This window comes from Ricinus communis, chromosome 10, assembly GCF_019578655.1.
Source record: "Ricinus communis isolate WT05 ecotype wild-type chromosome 10, ASM1957865v1, whole genome shotgun sequence".
In the NCBI taxonomy this organism is placed as follows: domain Eukaryota; kingdom Viridiplantae; phylum Streptophyta; class Magnoliopsida; order Malpighiales; family Euphorbiaceae; genus Ricinus; species Ricinus communis.
The window spans coordinates 2,996,787-3,016,081 of NC_063265.1; the positions used below are offsets into that span (position 1 = coordinate 2,996,787).

Consider the following 19,295-nt stretch of genomic DNA (forward strand, 5'->3'; position numbering starts at 1 on the left):
CATTGAAGAGGATGATGAGACACAATCAAGAAAAAAAAGAAGTTTAAAATGTTTAACGTCAACATCCTCAAGCTATGACTAAATAAGAAAATGCTCCAAAGAACAAGATAATGAGGTAAAATCAAGTCCTTGAGAATTTAATAGCGATGATGATGATGATCCTTCTTATAGTGAGTTGCTAGATACATTAGAATTTATGTAAGATGCTCTTGAGAAGCTAATGGAGGAGAACAAAAATTTTAAAATTAAAATAGTGATTTGGAAAATATAAATGAAACTTTTAAAAAAGAAAATTACTTTTTTATTTCAAAATAAAAAGCTTTCGATAAAATCACTTGATTTTGAAAATATCTTGAAAAGCAATGAGATTCTCAAGAATGAGAGTAGAGCTTTCAAAGAAAAAATGAATGTTTGAAAGATAAAATCCTTTCTCTACCTTCCACCCAGGATGTCTTAGAAAAGAAAAATGATGAGCTTTTGATGAAGTCCAAAAATATTGTAAGATTTTAAAAGTAAATGAAGATTTTCAAAAGGAAATTGAAGTTCTTAAAAATAAGATTATTGAATTGAAATCATCACTTTCAAAATTTACTAAAGGAAAAAAAAACTCTTGATGCTTTGCTAGGTTCGCAAAGATCGTCTTGCATAAGATAATGATTAGGCTACAATGATGCATCACCTAGCATATATAAGACCAAGTTTGTGAAAATATCTCATTCCTCAAATAATCATGCATGAACCAGCACATAAGTGAATGTTGCTAAAGTGTCTCATACTAAATATGATCATTCTAGGCATATACTCACAATTATACATATAGACACAAATCTTTTGTTAATGGTAAGCATGCCATTGTATACAAATTTCATGGATATTGTTACTCTTGCAATACATATGGACATAAGGCATCCAATTGTAAATCTAGAAGATACGTCCATTCATCACATGCTAGACGACTTATTAAATATTACTGTTATTATAATAAAAATAGTCATTTTGCTTATGATTGTGCTTTTAAAAGGAACAATTCTAAAACCAAAATGGTTTGGGTTGCTAAGCCTGACGATCAAGGACCCAAAAAAAGAAGAGTACTTAGAAAATATTGTTCTTCTTATTGGATGCAAGATACAAGAAAAAAAAAAGACTTGGAGGAAGTAAATAAATTGGCAATAACTAAAGTACAAACTATTTCAATTGGCTGCCCCAAAATATTAGAATGGAAATGGTGAGCAATTGAAACTCAAAGGAGTAAGAAAGCCATTTCTATTTAGAGAGTGAAGATGGAAGAGCTCATGAGGAGATTGCCATAAAAAAAAAAAACTAAATTGGGAGAGTACAATGAAGAACAAATGTGAAGTCTCTCAAAATGGATTTGCAAAATAGAACTTCTCAACAACATGAAATTAAGAAAATTAAGGCAGAAATGGTACTCTTGAACCATAATCTTGATTTTAATTATATGTCCTGTTTATGTGTATGAAACATTATTTGTCGAATATGCATATGTATAATGTAGTTAAGGTAGTTTATTATGTATACATTATATTTGTTGATGTATGAACCTCGAGGTTTTGCATAATTTGATGTGTAATAACCTCTTGGATAATGCACTGAATCAGTTGATTGAACATAAGCTATATTTATTCAACAATAGGTACCATAATAGAGATTTTTTTATTATTTTGTGGATGCTAACCTTTAAGGACCCATAAGTTAAAGGGTACTAAATTTATGGATTGTTGTATATATACTTTAATGAGAATGTTCTTACATCATACTCAATAGAAAAAGGGGGACATAAGCCAAATTTGAGAAAGCATGAGTGCAAATTAAGATGCATGCTTTAAAAGGGAGTATACATGTTGATAATGTTCAAGTTGAAAAGGAAAAGAAAAGTATTTCCATCTCTTGACTTACTTTAATTAAAATAACTTGAACATCCATTTTTATGCCCCCAAAAATTTCAATTCAAAATATTCTTTATCCTTGCATTGATGAAAAATCAATTTTAGTCTTTAGACGAATATATCTTATTCTTGATTAAGCTAACTCCCTTGCTTCTCGAAAGGTAGCTATTTATGCTTCTATTTTCTATAGGCAATATAAATGAAGTAAAAAAGTAATCTCAAAAAGGAAATAGTCAAGAATTCTTGAAGAATATAAAGAGAAAAGCATATCAAGAACAACAATCAAAGTTAATGAATTTGCAACTTTAATATGTTCAAGGAGATTTAATTAATTTTAATACCAAAGAAATTTGCTAATGGAAGTATAGTTGCAATGCCATGAGTTGTGAATAAGTCTTTATATTGAATATACTTAAATGCTTATTTGCTAAAGAGTTAATGGTTTGAGAATGAGAAATTTTCTTAGTTATGCATAAATTACATTTTTAAGTAGGGAATAAACATATAATGAAGATTCTCAAGTTGCAAAAGAAATAAAAAATATACATGTATCTTTTAATTTCATGCATTTATTTAATCTTTTTCATTTATAATAATATATACTTTATGTTAATGTCCCTTTTTAAATGATTCCAAAAAGGGAGAGAATTATTTTGATTATTGCATCAATGTTTTGTCATCATAAGAAACGGAGAGGTTGTTGACCCCAAGATTTCAAGTATGCTTTTGATGATACAAAACATTATTATTACCAACAATCTTATTTAGTATTGTCGTTCTTAGTAGGTAATTTTTAATTATCATTAATGCGTAGAAATAAAGATAATGACATAAGTGTGAAGCTGGATTCAAAAGTCAAGGACTTGAATACTTGAGTCAATATGAATATCAAGATAAAATCATAAAGTAATAAAGATTGGAAGAATGATAAAACATATAAAGGCAATGTAAAGAGCATGTGTAGTCAAGAATTCATGTGAATAAGCACGACCTCCATGGAATAAAATAAGTTAGTTGAAGTTTGAAGAATAGACTGGAAGTATTTATGAGGGCAAACCATACATAGATGGATAGCTACACCAGTCTAGTTTCAAGAACAAAAATTAGAATATATTTTAGAGCTATGAAAAATAGATTTTCGAATTTTTAAGTGAATTATGCTCAAGCTATCAAATTGGATTACAGCAGATGAGCCCAATTAGAATTAGTGATATTATTGATATAAGAGGTGTATAGAAGATGCAACAACCAAAATATTAAAGTATGTTCAAAGTGTCATACCAAGATGAGCAATAAAATATTTTAATTTTTTGGAGTATGAAGATTACTGTTTTTAGCATTGCTTAGACCATAGATTTGTAATAGACTGGTGAAAGTTTCAAAAAAAAAACACGATTCATAATTTGGAGTTGTGGAGCTCAAGATATTGAATTTGGAAATAGTCGTGCTTGCAACATAAAAATCGTGATCGCGAAAAAGAGCAAAAACAGTCCAGTAGATATCTCGATTGCGACTCTCCGACGGTCATATTTTACACAATCCTGACAAGGGTTTCTCGACCGTAAAACTCGTGCTGACAATACAATAATGACGATTTTATAGCTGTTAGAGAATATTTGACCTAGCCAACTTTTATAATGGCTATATGGAAGAAAGACACTATAAATACTCACTTAGAATATGAAATTGAATGTTCTTAAGCTCTTTAAAGATCAAATACAAGTGGCAAATGTCTTCATATATCTTTGAGCATAAAATTCATAATTAAACCCGCTTGTTATTCATTTGTAAGGTTGAAACACTTTTGTGTGATGGTTGTAAGTTCACTATACCTTTTACTATTGAGCTACATTTGTAAGAGTGAACTAGGTTTCTTTTTCCTCTAAATTATTCTCTATTGTAATGGTTTGAGTGTGAGCCATAAAACACTAGGTTTGAAGGTTTGAGTGTTAGTCATCAAAAGACTTGTAAGAAATTTCGATGTGAGCTTGAAGACACTTGGGCTTGATCTTACACCTGTAAAAGGATCATTGATAGTGAAATCTCAAGTGAAGCTTGAGGAGTGAATATAGATAAGGAGTTGATCAAACTACTATAAATCTTGTGTTTGAATTTCTCTTCCCTACATACTTATATTTGTTATATTTATACTTGCTATCTGTGGTGATTTATTCTTACATTTTAGTAATCAAGTTTTTCTATGCAAAATTTTTTAATTAAAATTAATTTTTAAAAACAACCAATTCATCTCCTCTTGGTTGCCATAAAGTATTTCAAATAGAAATATAATCATAAAAATAGGACATGATTAGTAGATTTTTTTATTTATAAATAATTTCTTTTATTTTTATTTTTATTCTAGATCTATGTTTTTATATGAGTCTAATTTCTTCTTTTATTTTTAAAAGAAAATATATTTCACATCAACTAATTAATTAATATAAATGATTTTTTCGAAAAATTATTATAAATTTGAAATTGTATCAAAATGCTTATGATATTTTTCAAAAATCTCATCATCTTCAAATTAAGTCTTGGAACCTGTCTCATTCACTTTATACCATATAGTTGAATTATTTGTAGCTTGTGTTGAACATTTTTTGAGCTAATATGAGAGTAAATGCCAACTTATTCATATAATTATTATTTTTTAGATCTATCTAAACATCTAACTTTGCTTGATTTTTCAAATGTAATTGAACTTTAAAAGTTTTATAAAATTACAAATTTAAAAAATTTATAAAATCAATAAAATTTGAACTAATTGCAAGAAGTTTCAAACATTTTTTTTTCAAAAAAAAGGTTTGGGACAGTTTGTCCGGGATTTAGTACAAATGAATTTGGAGACGAGCAATATTGGCCCAACAGTGCATTTTAGAGTCAATCTTATATTTCTTTAATTTTTTTTTTAATTCCAATCATTCAACTTTAGTTTTGGTTACAATTTAGAGACTTTGACGATAAAAAATTGATATATAATATTTTTTTAATTTAATTACACTTTTCTTATTAGTTATTTTTGACACATGTCAATTTTCTATTTATGATGTGACTAAATTAAAACAAAACTAAAGTTAGATGACTAAAATAAAATAAATTAAAGTTCTAATGACTAAAATAAACTAAGTGCAAAGTTTATTAACCATTTATGTCATTATCCTTTTAGAATTGTTTTAAAGATTTTTTTTATACGAAAGAATATTTACTTAATTATTCATATATTACTTTTATTTTCTTTTTATTTAGGAATTTTTTGTTTCTCTTATAAGAAAAAGTATTTGTTTAATTATTCATATATTAGTTTTGTTTACAAAGGCATCTTCTTATTGCGGAGACATTAATTCTTTAATTAAAAGAGAAAAAAATTTTCTCACCCTATGCAAGTACTTTCACTTTATTTGTATTAAAAGAATTTCATTCCTTTCAACTTCAGGATGGGATTTATTATTATTTTTTAAAAGAGGATGAGAATTATTAATGTGAAATTAAAACTCATGTTCTAATATTATTCAACACTGAAACATAAATTTTCAACAAAAATATTTCTAATATTTTGAAACTTATTCCATAAATAAATAACAATTCAAATAAAATGAATTAAAAATAAATCTTTATAGATTTAAAAATCAACAAAATATTAACTAAAATAATTTAATCCAAAAATTAAAAGATCTTAAACCAAAATAATTTATTTTATATAAAATTTTGAAAATACTAAACTTTTTAGAGGGAGTAAAATCCATCAAATTTTTAAAAAAATTCAAAATAATAATATTTTTTCTTTTACATAAAAATGAGAGAAATGAAATGACAAAGATTGAAAAAAAAGTTGAAACCTAAAAGAAAAAAATAATAGTTCAAGAAAAAATTGAAAATAGTTCTTTATAAATATAAAAATTAATCAAATATCAATAAAAATCAAACATACTAATCATAAAATCAATCAAATATCAACAAAAAAATCAACAAAAGCATTTAGTTACAAAAAATATTAAATAAATAACAAATAAATAAAAATTAATGAATAAAATTAAAATCTAAATAAATATAAATTAGTCAATGATTTTTTTTTTTAATTTCTCATATAGGTGCACCATAAAAGAATTATTTTTAGCGACAAAAAAAATTAAAAAGTAAATAATTTCATTGGTACCGAAATTGTGGCCTATGTTTCTAATTGATACCAATATTTTTTTTTATATCAAAACTTTAATTTTCATTACAAGTGATGCTACCCATTGAAAATTCATTCAATTTTTTATGACATAGAGGGCAGGGCTCCACGTCAGCATTCCACTCACCTTTCACGTCTTACTTGACTTTGAATAAATTATCCCGTGGTACCGAATCTTTTCCGCTTAAGGTCATGTAATGTAAAAACTCAACAAAAGTATTCATATTGAAAACCGGCCTAATTCAATAATTGATCCAATTTATCTTACTTAGACTGATCTGAATTAGATTACTTTAATGGTGAATTCTTAGACATTATTTATTGCAATTGGGTTAAATTGAAATTATATAAAATCTATTCTAGTTGTTCCATTTTGAGTTGCTTTTATCTAATTCATTACAGATTCAAATGGTTTTGTTTTATATTATTATGATTTCAGGTTGTTAACTTTTCATAAAAATTGAGGCTTGTGGAGTTTGAATTTTGGATAACATTTTTGCTGCAAACAAAATATTATAACTGCAATTACGATCCATCTTTGCTATTCCAAAAAAGAAAAAAGAAGAAAAACATTTACATCTTTGATGACCTTCTGCCAAACTTAAAACCTGAGAGACTCTGAGAAAAGAAAGCATCTAAAAGTCCCTAATATTGTTCTCAGTTATAGATTTCACATTGAACAAATTCAAAAAAAAAAAAGAAAAGAAAGAAAAACAGAGAGAATCTCCACCCTAAGGGATGATAGTAAAGAACTCAAAATGGGATCAAGGAAAGAGAGTAATTCATAGCAGCAACTACAGCTACAGTAGTGCTCTCGCCTAGAAACCAACAACTGAGGCCAATTACAAAACAGCAACTTGGCCATGTGATGCAAGTAAACACCGATGCTTCCCGTCGTGCAGAGTTGAAGTACAAAGAATATTTTACATTTTCTCTTATTACTGCTGAAAGGACACAGTCGAATATATTTTAGTGTAAATATGATGCCTTAGATGGAGAGGCTTCTCATCCCTTCCCTTGTTTTACATTCTTGAGTTTGTAGAGGCAGAAGAGCGAGTGAGAGAAAAATGGTGAGGAAAGAAAAGTTGTTTATTGCTTTGACATGGTTCCTAGTAGTGATGTCCGTTGCCATATGTGCTAATGCAACAGCAGGCCCTCGTCTGCAGGCATCCGATGAGCACATGGAACTGCCAGCAGGTAATAGACTTGTTTGCACTTTGATGCTACAACTGATAGAAAGAATATCTAAATAAATAAGCGAAGAGAATCGTTTCTTATTATGTTGATTAGAGGGAAATAAAAATGAAAAGAGAATAAAAAGAAAAACAGCTTAAATTTGACTTGTTTCAGGAAAACTCCGGGTTTTGCATCATTATCGGTTACAATGTAGTAATAATGGTTTTTGATATTTGATTTGAAGGTTGCCGCTGCTGCTATTTCATCGGACAGATTCCATACATGCGTTGTGGGATGATATGCTGTCAGGATGGCTGTTGCGGCTAATCAATGGAGTTTTTGTCATGCTACTAGGCAGAATAAAGTTCGGGTTGCTGATGAAATAATATGAGAAATATTTGAATTGTCAGGAGCTCGTTTTTATGATTCTTTAGCTTTTTCCTTAGATAAGAAGGTTTCTTTATCAGTTGTACTTTAGTATTGTAATCAATAATATTGCAATTACCTTAATGGATACATAATGCAAAGAGGACAACTGGGAAAATCTGGGGAAAGGAGAGATTAGCAGCGAGAGAATTGAGGTACACAGTGCACCGCACATGAATCAATCAATACCTTCATGGGGGCAAGCATACACATATACATACACATATACATACACTGCCCTGCCCTGCATGAACACATACGTACGTGCAAGCAAACACATCACAAAAAAAAAAAAAAAAAATTCTGAGGTCAATATGATTTCGAGATGGAACGATTCCATAAATATGAGTTGCTCACATAATACGGTTCCACCAACGGTCTCAAAAGAGGGGATCAGACTTCTTTTTATATTGGAAAGACCAACATCCTACGTAGCATCCAATTCCAAATGACAATTCACCTATGATATGGCCTAAATGAAGAACTCGTATCAGTAACATCAACAAGAAATCTACAATTACCAACTGATGAGTCTAGGAAAGGAAAGGCAACATACCAAAGCCCATTTCAACTTATTAATTTCATCTCTTTGCTAGTATACAGTCACTATTTCTTTATCCTCTCCTAATGTGGAATTTAATTCACTAATCGCACTCATAACTAAAGTATGACTATCTTAAAAGCTTGTCAACACTCGCTTCTTGGTATTTCACTTTTATTTCAGCATCCACTAATGACCCTTATTGGATTACTTCTCGAAATCAACTTCCCACATCATTCATATTGATTTATACTTTTACATATATTAAAATATATTTTGTTTATAAAAATACTCACCAATGAGGATAATTTATTTTTGAGTTAAATATTATTTATCCAAGAGATTTGGTTTAATATATGACTTAGTTTTTGTGTTTTTTTTTATTATATTAAAACACCATTGAATTTTAATAAAACTAATTACTACTCATTTTTGTGTTAGTTGAAAAGCTAAACTGATAATGTAAGATTATAATTTGATCCTTAAATTTATTATCAATTATCAAACTCATCCAAAATTAATTTTATTATCAAATTAGAGTAAAATTTTATTTTTAGCATAAGTTCATTTTAGTGGCTAATTAAAATAATAAATTTAATATTTTTTACTTGTTTATATCTTTTATTTTTAGTATTTAATTCTAAAATAATTAAATATATTAAAAATACTTATATTTTTTTATTATTATTAAATTACTATATAGTTTAATTTTAAATTTTTAAATAAAATAAAAAAATTTAGATAGCAGGGTAATTGTTTGGATGGTGACACAATTTTTATTTTATTTTATTTTTAGTATTAAATTTCAATTTATATCATTTTGATATTTAAACTTCAATTATAATATCATTGAGCATTAAATTTAAATGATTTATTATTATATGACAATAAAAAAGTTTCATAGCAATCATTTAATATTCAACTCATTTTAAATTATCAATTTCAATAATTCTAGTTATTTTTCACTTGAAATCTTACTTCTAACCTTAATCCTAAAAATTATATTTTGTATATAAAAGATAAATGCAATTTCTAGAGTTAGAGTTAATGATAAAATTTTGAGTAAAAAATGACTAAAAATTAGGATTCATGATTTTAAATGAATTAAATTTTAAATGGCTGGCACGTATTTTTCAAATTATTCCATAACCAATAATTTTTCTGAATTCATCTTTTGGTAATATTATAATTAAGATTTAGATATTAAAATTATACAAATTAAAGTTTGGTCAGCAATTATTATTTTATTCTAGACATTCTCTTAGAATGTGAATAGTATGACTGGCTATCTGGAAATTGAGCCTCTATTTGACCCTTCAACAAACCTTAACTTCTTTTCGCCTTTTCTTTATCTATTTTGTGAATACTAGGCCGGGCTGCACAAGACGAAAAACCAGGATTATATTGATATAGAAAAACATGTAGGTTATTATGCAAGAAGATTATGTAAACATTCATTCAAAATCTAAAATAAATATAATAATTTTGAGAGTATTCTACTAATTAGTTTGATGGTAAATTATATGCAAAATGATTTTATTATTAGAATTTAATTTTCTATTGATATTCCATGGTAAAATAATAGTGTTATTAGGTGTTAGAGTATTAAAGTGCAAGAAAACTAAAGTATATGATATTTATTTATTAAAAGAATTTATAGTCCTTTAACACATGCGCTTAAATACAAAATATATTTTTATTTTTTGAAAAAAGAATTTAGAAAAGAGTTTCTGTAGTATTTGTTAACCTTTATTTGGATAAATTGGATATTTACGGCATGAGTTAAAAAATATATTTTTATCTTTTGAAAAAGGAATTTAGAAAAGAATTTCTTTAGTATTTGTTAATCTTTAAAAATTAGATCACTATAATAAAACAAAATCTTACACTAAAGTTTTCATTTTTTCTACAGAAAACGGCTTAAATAAAAGTTATATAAGTGTAATCAAATAAAGTAAAAAAAAATTATAAAATGTAAGATTAGGGGACCATTTGTATAATTGCGGGAACTGGAAAGCATCACGTGCTGAATGAAAGAGGGAAAGGAGTTGGAGTCAACACCAGTGAACTTGAGTAAACCAAACAGAATTTATTGTAGTGTGGTGCCACATTCAAAGAATGATGTTCAACTTGACGGAAAATGGGCTAACATAGACAACTGGCAGACCAATTAATAATGTGAAAACTGTCTTTGCTGTGTCTCCCATTTTCTTTTGCTGTGAATTTCCAAACATACTTGTTTATTTTAACCCTTTAATTGGCAGAATCTAAAGGGATTATAAACATACGCAATTAAAAGGTACAATGATATAAGGAAGACTCCAAATTAACTCAAGTAAAAGAATCCATATCTCTGAAAGAGAATCTAGTGGTGATTGCACTCTCGATAAGAAGATGAAAGAGTTCAGAGAATAGGGTCAGGAAAGTCGGCAATAGCAGCGGCAGCTACATTTGGTCCTCCCGCGTAGAAATCAACATATGAGGCCAATAGAAACAGCAAGTTGGCAAGTGATGCACGAGATAAACACCCATGTCCCATACCTTTCTGACGTGTAGGAATGGATTACAAAGAAAGAACTTATGCATCCACTCTACTGCCAAAAGGACACACTACAAAAGAGGATGCCTTAGATAGAGAGGCTGGTCATCCCTTGTTTACATTGTTAAGTTTGCAGAGGCAGAACACAAAGGGAAGGAAATGGTGATGAAAGAAAAGTTGTTCATTGCTTTGACATGGTTTTTAGTAGTGATCACCATTGTCATATGTGCAAACGCAACAGCAGGCCCTCGTCTGCAGACATATGAGTACATGGTTCAGCCCCAAGCAGGTAAGAAATTCATTACCCTTATAGATTTGTAGCTAAAATCGTAGCAGGCCCTTGTTTGCAGACACCATTACCAATCGATTGCAATGTGCTAATGATTTGAGAATTGAAGGTTGTCACTGCTGCTTTATCGGACGGGTACCAAACCTCCGTTGTGTAAAAGTGTGCTGTGAGGATGGCTGTTGCTCATCCAATTGAAGAGTCGCTGCAGTTTCCATATGCAGGTGTGCACCTCCACTGTTACTTGGACGGAGAAGCTTTGGCTTTCTGAAAGTAATTACGAGAAATGTAAGGATGAACCATACAACCTTACAGAAACTATTTACGAATGTTAAGCTTTCCTAAATAAGAAGGTTTCTTCATGTTGTACTTTCAAATTGTACTCAATAACTAGATTGCATGGAAACGAAATCGCACGGACATTTTCTAAAAAACTAAGAAATGAAACGTTATAAATATATATAATAAATCAAATATTTAAAAGTCATACTAATATTTTTAATAAAATTAAATAAATAATAATTATTTATGAAAAATTAAAATTATAGTAAATAATTATTATTTATTTAAATTTTATATTATTGCCTTTATCATCATAAAAGATATAAAGTAAATACAATTAATATAATAGGTCATATTGGTATTTAATAAATATTATATTACATGATTTGTCCATTAAATTACTAGCTGTTATTTATTAAATTTTAAAAGAATAGCTACTTACTATAGACCAAAAGAAAATAATGTATAAAAAAATATATGTATCATATAAAGGCTTTTAAATGTAGGATAATTAAGAATTAAGAATATTAATAACATAAAAAATTATTAATAGAAGAAAGGCTCTCTCTAGAAAGTAAAATAAATAAAAAAAATTAAAAATATTTTTTAAAGTAGGAAACTCCAATTAAATAGATAAATTTCTTTTAAAAAGATTTTCAGAATTTCTAAAAATAAATAAAAAAATATAAAAATTAATAGAATTTTTTTTTTAAAATTTCTAAAAAGTTTCGTCGTTCGAAATGTGTCCAACAAAAAAATGTAAAATATTTTTTGCAACTTAATTTAGTAATAATAATGCAATTATGTCAATCTAAAGAATATACATAATGCAATAGAAAAGAGGTATTAGCAGCGACAGAATTGAGGTACCATACTCGCATTATCACATTACAAACACCTCACCTTACTTTACACTATTGATATGGAATGAAAATGACAAAATCAAATAAAACTTTTTAAAAAAATTATTATATGAATGTAATTCATCGTGTCACAAAAATATTTATTTAATAAAATAATAATAATTAATTTTATTTATTTTATCATTTTTACTTTTAAAAAAATTAATTATCTTATTGATCTTAAAGATATAATTGACATATAAAATAGAATTAAATATCATAATTTTTAGATAAATCTTTTAATGATGTAATATATCAAATTCATATAATTTCTCAATTTTGAGCGAGCAGGCATATTGCGATACACATCTCAATACAATACAAGAATACATACACATGTGCAATATAAAATAAAATATAAGGTCAATATGACTTCAAGATGAATTGATTGGATAAGGATAAGCTTAGACTGTTCTCTACATAATTGTATTGTTAGTTGACAAAATTTAATGGTGATCGACCAAAAAATAACTCAAATATAATCTTAAAATCACTTCTATGATAAAATACAATAATTAAAATAAAATGTAAATATACTTTTTAATTAAAAGTAAAATTTAAGCATTGGATAATTTCAATAACGAGGATAAGCTAACGAGTCACTCTATTGAAATGGAAATAATAGAATTCTCTGTTTCATAAGAAAGTTCAGTGTAATCAAGAAATTAACATTTACATAATACTAAAAAAGTACAGTTGAATGAACAAACACTAATATCAACATCCTACGGTTCGCTCCCCTAGCTTTCGTCTCTCAGTGTCAAACGAATGGCATCTTCTTCTAGAAATCCTAGCTATTCTGAGCATGATAGTGGGGTAGTTTTGTTGGTTGGTTAATTGGTCACATTATTTCGACAAAAGATCCACACCCAAGTTCCAAGCATCGACTAACTCTGTGCCAGCAGCCGCGGTAATACAGAGGATGCAAGCGTTATCCGGAAGAGCTCGCCAAGAAGTGCTTGGTACTACAATCATCGGAGGAACAATACCTAAACCTGAAGACGCTCCATAACGTAAACCAACTATTCATATCTTAGATTCAATCGGATTCTAAAGGTGGTCCCCCCCGGACCGCCTGGATCCCACGAGTGAATAGAAAGTTGGATCTACATTGGATCTCACCTGAATCGCCCCATCTATCACCCTACAATATGGGGTCAAAAAGCCAAAATAAAATAAGTGATCCCATCTTTTTTCATCGAGTCTAGGTAGAGACCAAAGATCTTACATCCCAGAGGGGCTATAATTGGAGATACCGTTATCTCTAGTACAGAAGTTCCTATAAAAATGGGAAATGCCCTACCTTTGAGTGCAGTTTGAACTATTGATTTACTTCCAATTGGCATTCCGACCTTCCTTCTCCTTTCCAGGCCTATCCGAAAGAGAATCAAGTACTGTAATGTGCTTCCCCATGGGTGTCAGGTAACCACTATTATGCACTCTTTCAAGGGTGGCTGCTTCTAGGCAAACCTCCTGGCTATTGTATCGCTTAAATTATATAGGAATTCTTGAACCCAAGAATTAAGAATAGTTATTCATACTTAATATGAATATAGAAAAAATAATAAAATATAGAAAAAAGAAAAAGAAGTGCATTTCCCCTTCTGAATCGGAATAAATATGTTTTCGAACCTTCTCTTTAAAATTTAAAGTGTATGTTCCCGCCCGAATTTCAGCAATCACTTATTCTCATTCTACATATTCTTCCTCGAATTTTTCGTTGAGAGGTAAAGGATTAAATCTTTTTCTCCTTTAAAGATGAAAAACAAAGTCTTGAAAGGACTCTTTAACATGTAATTAAAGGTTAACCAATTTGCCAACTCAAAACAAAATGAATTTGGTATTTTTATGCTTGGAAAATACTATACTAAGCCATTCAAAGAGAGAGCTTGAATAACTAACTTAAATTTTGTGCGACTCAAGCGCACTAGTTTACAACAACAATTCACTAGGGTTAATGAGTTGGATGCACTCTGCTGAAACCTTATTTGCATGATTTTTGTGTATACATCACAACTAATAGGAGAGTGACACGTATGTATAAGTGATTCATACTTTGGTATTGGATGATTAATACATATATTATATTATTTAATACTAATGTATATGTATCAATCATCTATCGATTTAGTATATAGATGGGTACATACATCAAGTTTAAACAAGAATTTTCCTTCTCAGAAATTGTATCTTTTTATAGGGTCAAAAATTGAATACTCAAGAATGATATATCAAAAGTATCATTTGCTGAATCAAAAAGGGAAAAGGAATCGGATGCCAGTTATGCGGTGAAAGTCACAAGTTACAGCACTAGTGCACTCGAGTAAACTAAACAAAATTTATTGTTGTGTAGTGCCATATTTAAAGAATAATGCTCAACTTGGCATACCAAACAGAGGGACAATGAAAAAGTCTTTGTTTGTCTCTTGCAATGCTTTTTCTTTCTTTATTTGAACATTGTTATGATATATTAAAGCAATTGAATTATATTGAATGTTTATCTTTATGTGCGTAGATAGATTTTTTTATGTAAATAGAACTCTATCTCTATAACTATTTACATATATAAATAGGTATTACAATCAATAGAATACATATAAATACATTCATACACATATGTACAGAAAAAGTACTCTCTTTTTTCTCTTTATTTTCTTTGTTCTTATTATTTATTTGACAATACTCTTTATTCTTCTTATTGTTCTTTATTTTACATCACATTATCAACACGATTACTTAAAATAAAATTCAAGGTAGAGTTATTTTTTTCTTTTCATATTAAAAAAAATGCATTAGGATAATACTCTATTTTATTGAATTCATTATTAAATTCACAAGGACTCATTTTAGTCGTCCTTATGAGTCTAGAGCACCTATTTTTTTATTTTTGTTTTATGGCTTCTAAAATTCTACTAAATTCTTTTGTTTGAGCCAAATACTAGTTCATATTGCAATTATAATTTATCAACATATTTTGTAGGATCATAGTTTTATTTTATTTCCATCTTATTTTAATTTATTTATTATAGATGTATTATCTGATATTAGTTAATGTTAATTAATTTCTAATTCTTGAAAAACTAGTGTTATATATAGTTTCTAAAGAACTTATTTTATAAATCTTAGTTCCGAAGAACTTGAATTAAAAATTTTAGTTCTTGAATGATTTTGTATTATAATTTCTATTCTTGAACAACTTGTATCATAAATTTTAGCTCTTAAAAAACTAGTGTTATATATAGTTTTTTAAGAACTTATATTAAAAAATTTAGTTTTTAACGAACTAAAATTAGTTTTAATTTTTAAAGAATGAATTAAATAAATAACTAAAGGTATAAATTCCTGAAGAATTTTAACCATAAGTTACTGAAGAATTAAGTATCTTAAAATTTAACATCTCAATTTATTAAGGAATTAATATTTTATGTTCCTGAAGAATTAAATATATTAGTTTTTAAAAGATTGATACTAATTGATGTGTTATTTATTCTTTCTTTTTTTTATATAGAAAGGTAAAATATTATGGATCCTACTTAATCATTAGTAGGATTAAGAACAAATGATGCAGATTTATGTCTTGCAGACAGTGCTACTCTGCACACTATAGTAAGAGATAATAAATATTTTTCTCACTTAACAATGGGAGAAACTTATGTCAATATAATATCTGGTAGTAAAAGGATAACTGAAGGCTCCGGAAGAGTGAATATATTACTACCTGGAGGTACATATTTCTTTATTAAAAATATATTATTCTCTCTAAAATCTCGTAGAAATTTATTGAGCTCTAAAGATATTCGCTGAAATGGATATTATATTAAAACCACAAATGTGGGAAATATTGCATATCTCTATATTATAACCCTCACAATGAGAAAAGAAATGTATTAGAGAAATTACATGCTTTCTCTTTTAGCTTATATTACAAATATATATGTGTACTATTGAAACAAATATGGTAGTAAATCAGAAGTTTACTGACCCAAATATTTTCTTATTTGGCATGATCGATTAGATCATCCTGGATCAATAATGATGCGAAGTATTATTGAAAGTTCTTATGGCCATCCATTGAAGAACCAGAAGATTCTACAATCTAATGAATTATCATGTTTAGTTTGCTCTCAAGGAAAGCTGATTATTAGGCCTTCATCGAGTAAAATTCAAAATGAATCACCTAAATTTCTAGAATGTAAACAAAGTAATATTTGTGGACCAATTCATCCACTATGTGAACTATTTAAATATTTTATAGTGTTAATAGATGCATCAACAAGATGGTCACATGTATGTTTATTATCAACTTGAAATCTAGCATTTACTAGATTACTTGCTCAAATAATTCGATTAAGAGCACAGTTTCCAAAATATGCTATTAAGACAATTTGTCTTCATAATATTGGTGAATTTATATCTAAGGCCTTTAATGATTATTGCGTCAATTGAAGTATGTTAATACCTAAACTGGTCTAGTATAATCTTTTATTAAACGTCTCCAATTAATAGCTAGACTATTGCTTATAAAAATAAACCTCCCGATAATTGCTTGGGGACATATAACTTTAAATGCAATAACTATTATTCGCATCAAGCCAACTAGTTATCATAAACTTTCACTATTAGAGTTGGTTTCTGGCCAGAAGCCAAATATTTTCCATTTGAGAACTTTTAGATGTGATGTTTATGTCCCAATTGACCCCTCCACATCGCACAAAAATGGGACCTCAGAGGAGATTGTGGATATATATTGGATATGAATCTCCCTTTATAATTAAATATCTTTAGTCATTAATGAGGGATGTATTTACTGTGAGATTTAATGATTGCCATTTTAATGAGGCTTTGTTTCCTAAGTTGGGGGGAGAGAACAAGCAATCAGAGAAACAAATTATTTGGAATGAGCCATTATGATGTCACAATAGGACAATATATTAATATTATAGCAAATGAATCCATTGCACGCTAAAAGCATAGTAGGCCACCTCGTTCTAAGGATAAAAATCCAAGAAATAAAAAAGAAATAAAAAAACTAAGTGACAGTCCTAAAATTGATGTTCTTGAAGAGTCTATAACAAAAAATATAGATGAACAAGTAACCACAGAAGAGGTTTAAATGCATGAAGATGATGAAAATAATTAGATATCAATCAATTGTGTCACTTCAGGTAAGAGATGGAACCAAAGTGAAACAATTATCGATAATGTATTTGCATATGCAATGACAATTGATATTGTAAAAGAAAGTGAGGACATTAAACCTAAGCCCATTATTGAATGTCGACAAAGAAATGATTGGCCTAAATGGAAAAATGCAATCTTAGACAGAATTAAACTCATTAGAAAAATGCCAAGTCTTTGAGCCCATTGTTTTAATACGTGAAGATATTAAGCCAGCAGGCTATAAATAGATTTTTGTACTTAATGTAATGAAAAAAATAAAATCGTGAGATACAAAGCATGACTTGTAGCATAAGAATTTTCACAGACCTGACATTGATTATGAAGAAACTTATTCCACAGATGCAATTACATTTAGATTTTTAATTAACTTGATAAGTTTAGAATAAGTTCATATGCATCTTATGGATGTCGTTACGTTTTATTTTTATGGATCACTTGATAATGAAATTTGAAAGTTTCTAAAGGACTAAAACTGCCTTAAGTATGTAGCTCAAAACTTCAAGAAATATATTCAATTTGAATGAATTTGGTATAACCGCCTGAGTGAATATCTCTTAAAGGAAGGATATACTAACAATTCAATTTGTCTATATATTTTCATCAAGAAAACAAATTCGGATTTGCTATAATTGCAGTTTATGTTGATGATTTAAACTTCATTGGACTTCTGAAGAGTTGACAGAAACAATAAGTTATTTTAAAAAATGAATTTGAAATAAAAAATTTGGGACGAACAAAATTTTGTCTCGGCTTGCAGATCGAATATTTATTTGGAATGATTTTTATTCATTAGTCAACCTATATTGAAAAGATATTAAAATATTTTAATATGAAAATATCTTATTTAATGAGTTCTCCCATGATTGCTAGACACTTGGATGTGAAAAAGAATTTTTTTCATCCTTAGAAAGATGGTGAAGAAATACTTGGTCCATAAATACCATATCTTAGAGCATTAATGTATCTTGCTAATTGTACAAGACCTGATATAATATTTTCTATGAATTTGCTAGCAATATATAGTTCCTCAGCAACTCGAAGATATTAGAATAGTGTGAAACAAGTTTTCCATAATCTACATGTTACGTTAGATATGAGCTTATTTTATCCACAAGACTCGAAGTCAGAATTAATTAAATATACAAATGCTGGATATTTAAATGATCCACATAGAGCTCAATCACAAATAGGTTACTTGTTTATATATGGTAGTACTGTTATATCTTGGCGTTCTACTAAGCAAACTCTAATTATCACATTATCTAATCATGCTGAAAAATTAGCAATGGACGAGACTAGTAGAGAATGCATATGGTTGAAATCTATTGTTCAACATATCAAGGGAACATGTGATCTTCCATTTGATAAAGGAAGCCCAATATATATGAAGATAATGCTACTTGTATTGCATAACTCAAAGGATGATATATTAAAGGAGATAGTCAAACACGTTTCACCAAAGTTCTTTTCACACATGATCTTCAAAAGTAAGGATTTTTAAATGTTCATGAAATCCGATCTATTGATAATCTGGCAGATTCTTTTACAAAAACACTCTCTATAACAACATTTGAGAAGTTGGTGAACAAAATTGACATGCATCGACTTAGAGATCTTTGTTAGAAGTCATGTTTTCATGAGAAGAGATTTTGATGCACTATACTCTTTTTCCCTTAGCTTAGATTTTGTCCCATTGGATTTTCCTACAAGTTTTCTAATGAGACAGTGTTATGGCGGAAACTTCTACATGAATAATATACACATTTTCTTTCACTAAGATTTTTCCCACAAGGTTTTTCTTAGTAAGATTTTAACAAGGTATATTCATTGTAATATATATCAAAAAGAGAGTGTTATGATAATATTCAAGTAATTGAATTA

The 19,295-nt window shown here is 28.3% G+C and overlaps 2 long non-coding RNA genes across 2 annotated transcripts; both read left to right on the top strand.

The window, feature by feature from the left end:
• The first annotated feature begins 6,957 nt into the window (after window positions 1-6,957).
• LOC112535712 lies at window positions 6,958-7,773 on the top strand. The gene is made up of 2 exons (XR_003079794.2): window positions 6,958-7,278; window positions 7,502-7,773. It is a non-coding gene; the product is annotated as an uncharacterized LOC112535712 (long non-coding RNA).
• A 2,599-nt stretch (window positions 7,774-10,372) lies between these two features.
• Window positions 10,373-11,426, top strand: LOC125371302. Its single transcript, XR_007217605.1, has 2 exons — window positions 10,373-11,052; window positions 11,162-11,426. It is a non-coding gene; the product is annotated as an uncharacterized LOC125371302 (long non-coding RNA).
• Window positions 11,427-19,295: the final 7,869 nt, after the last annotated feature.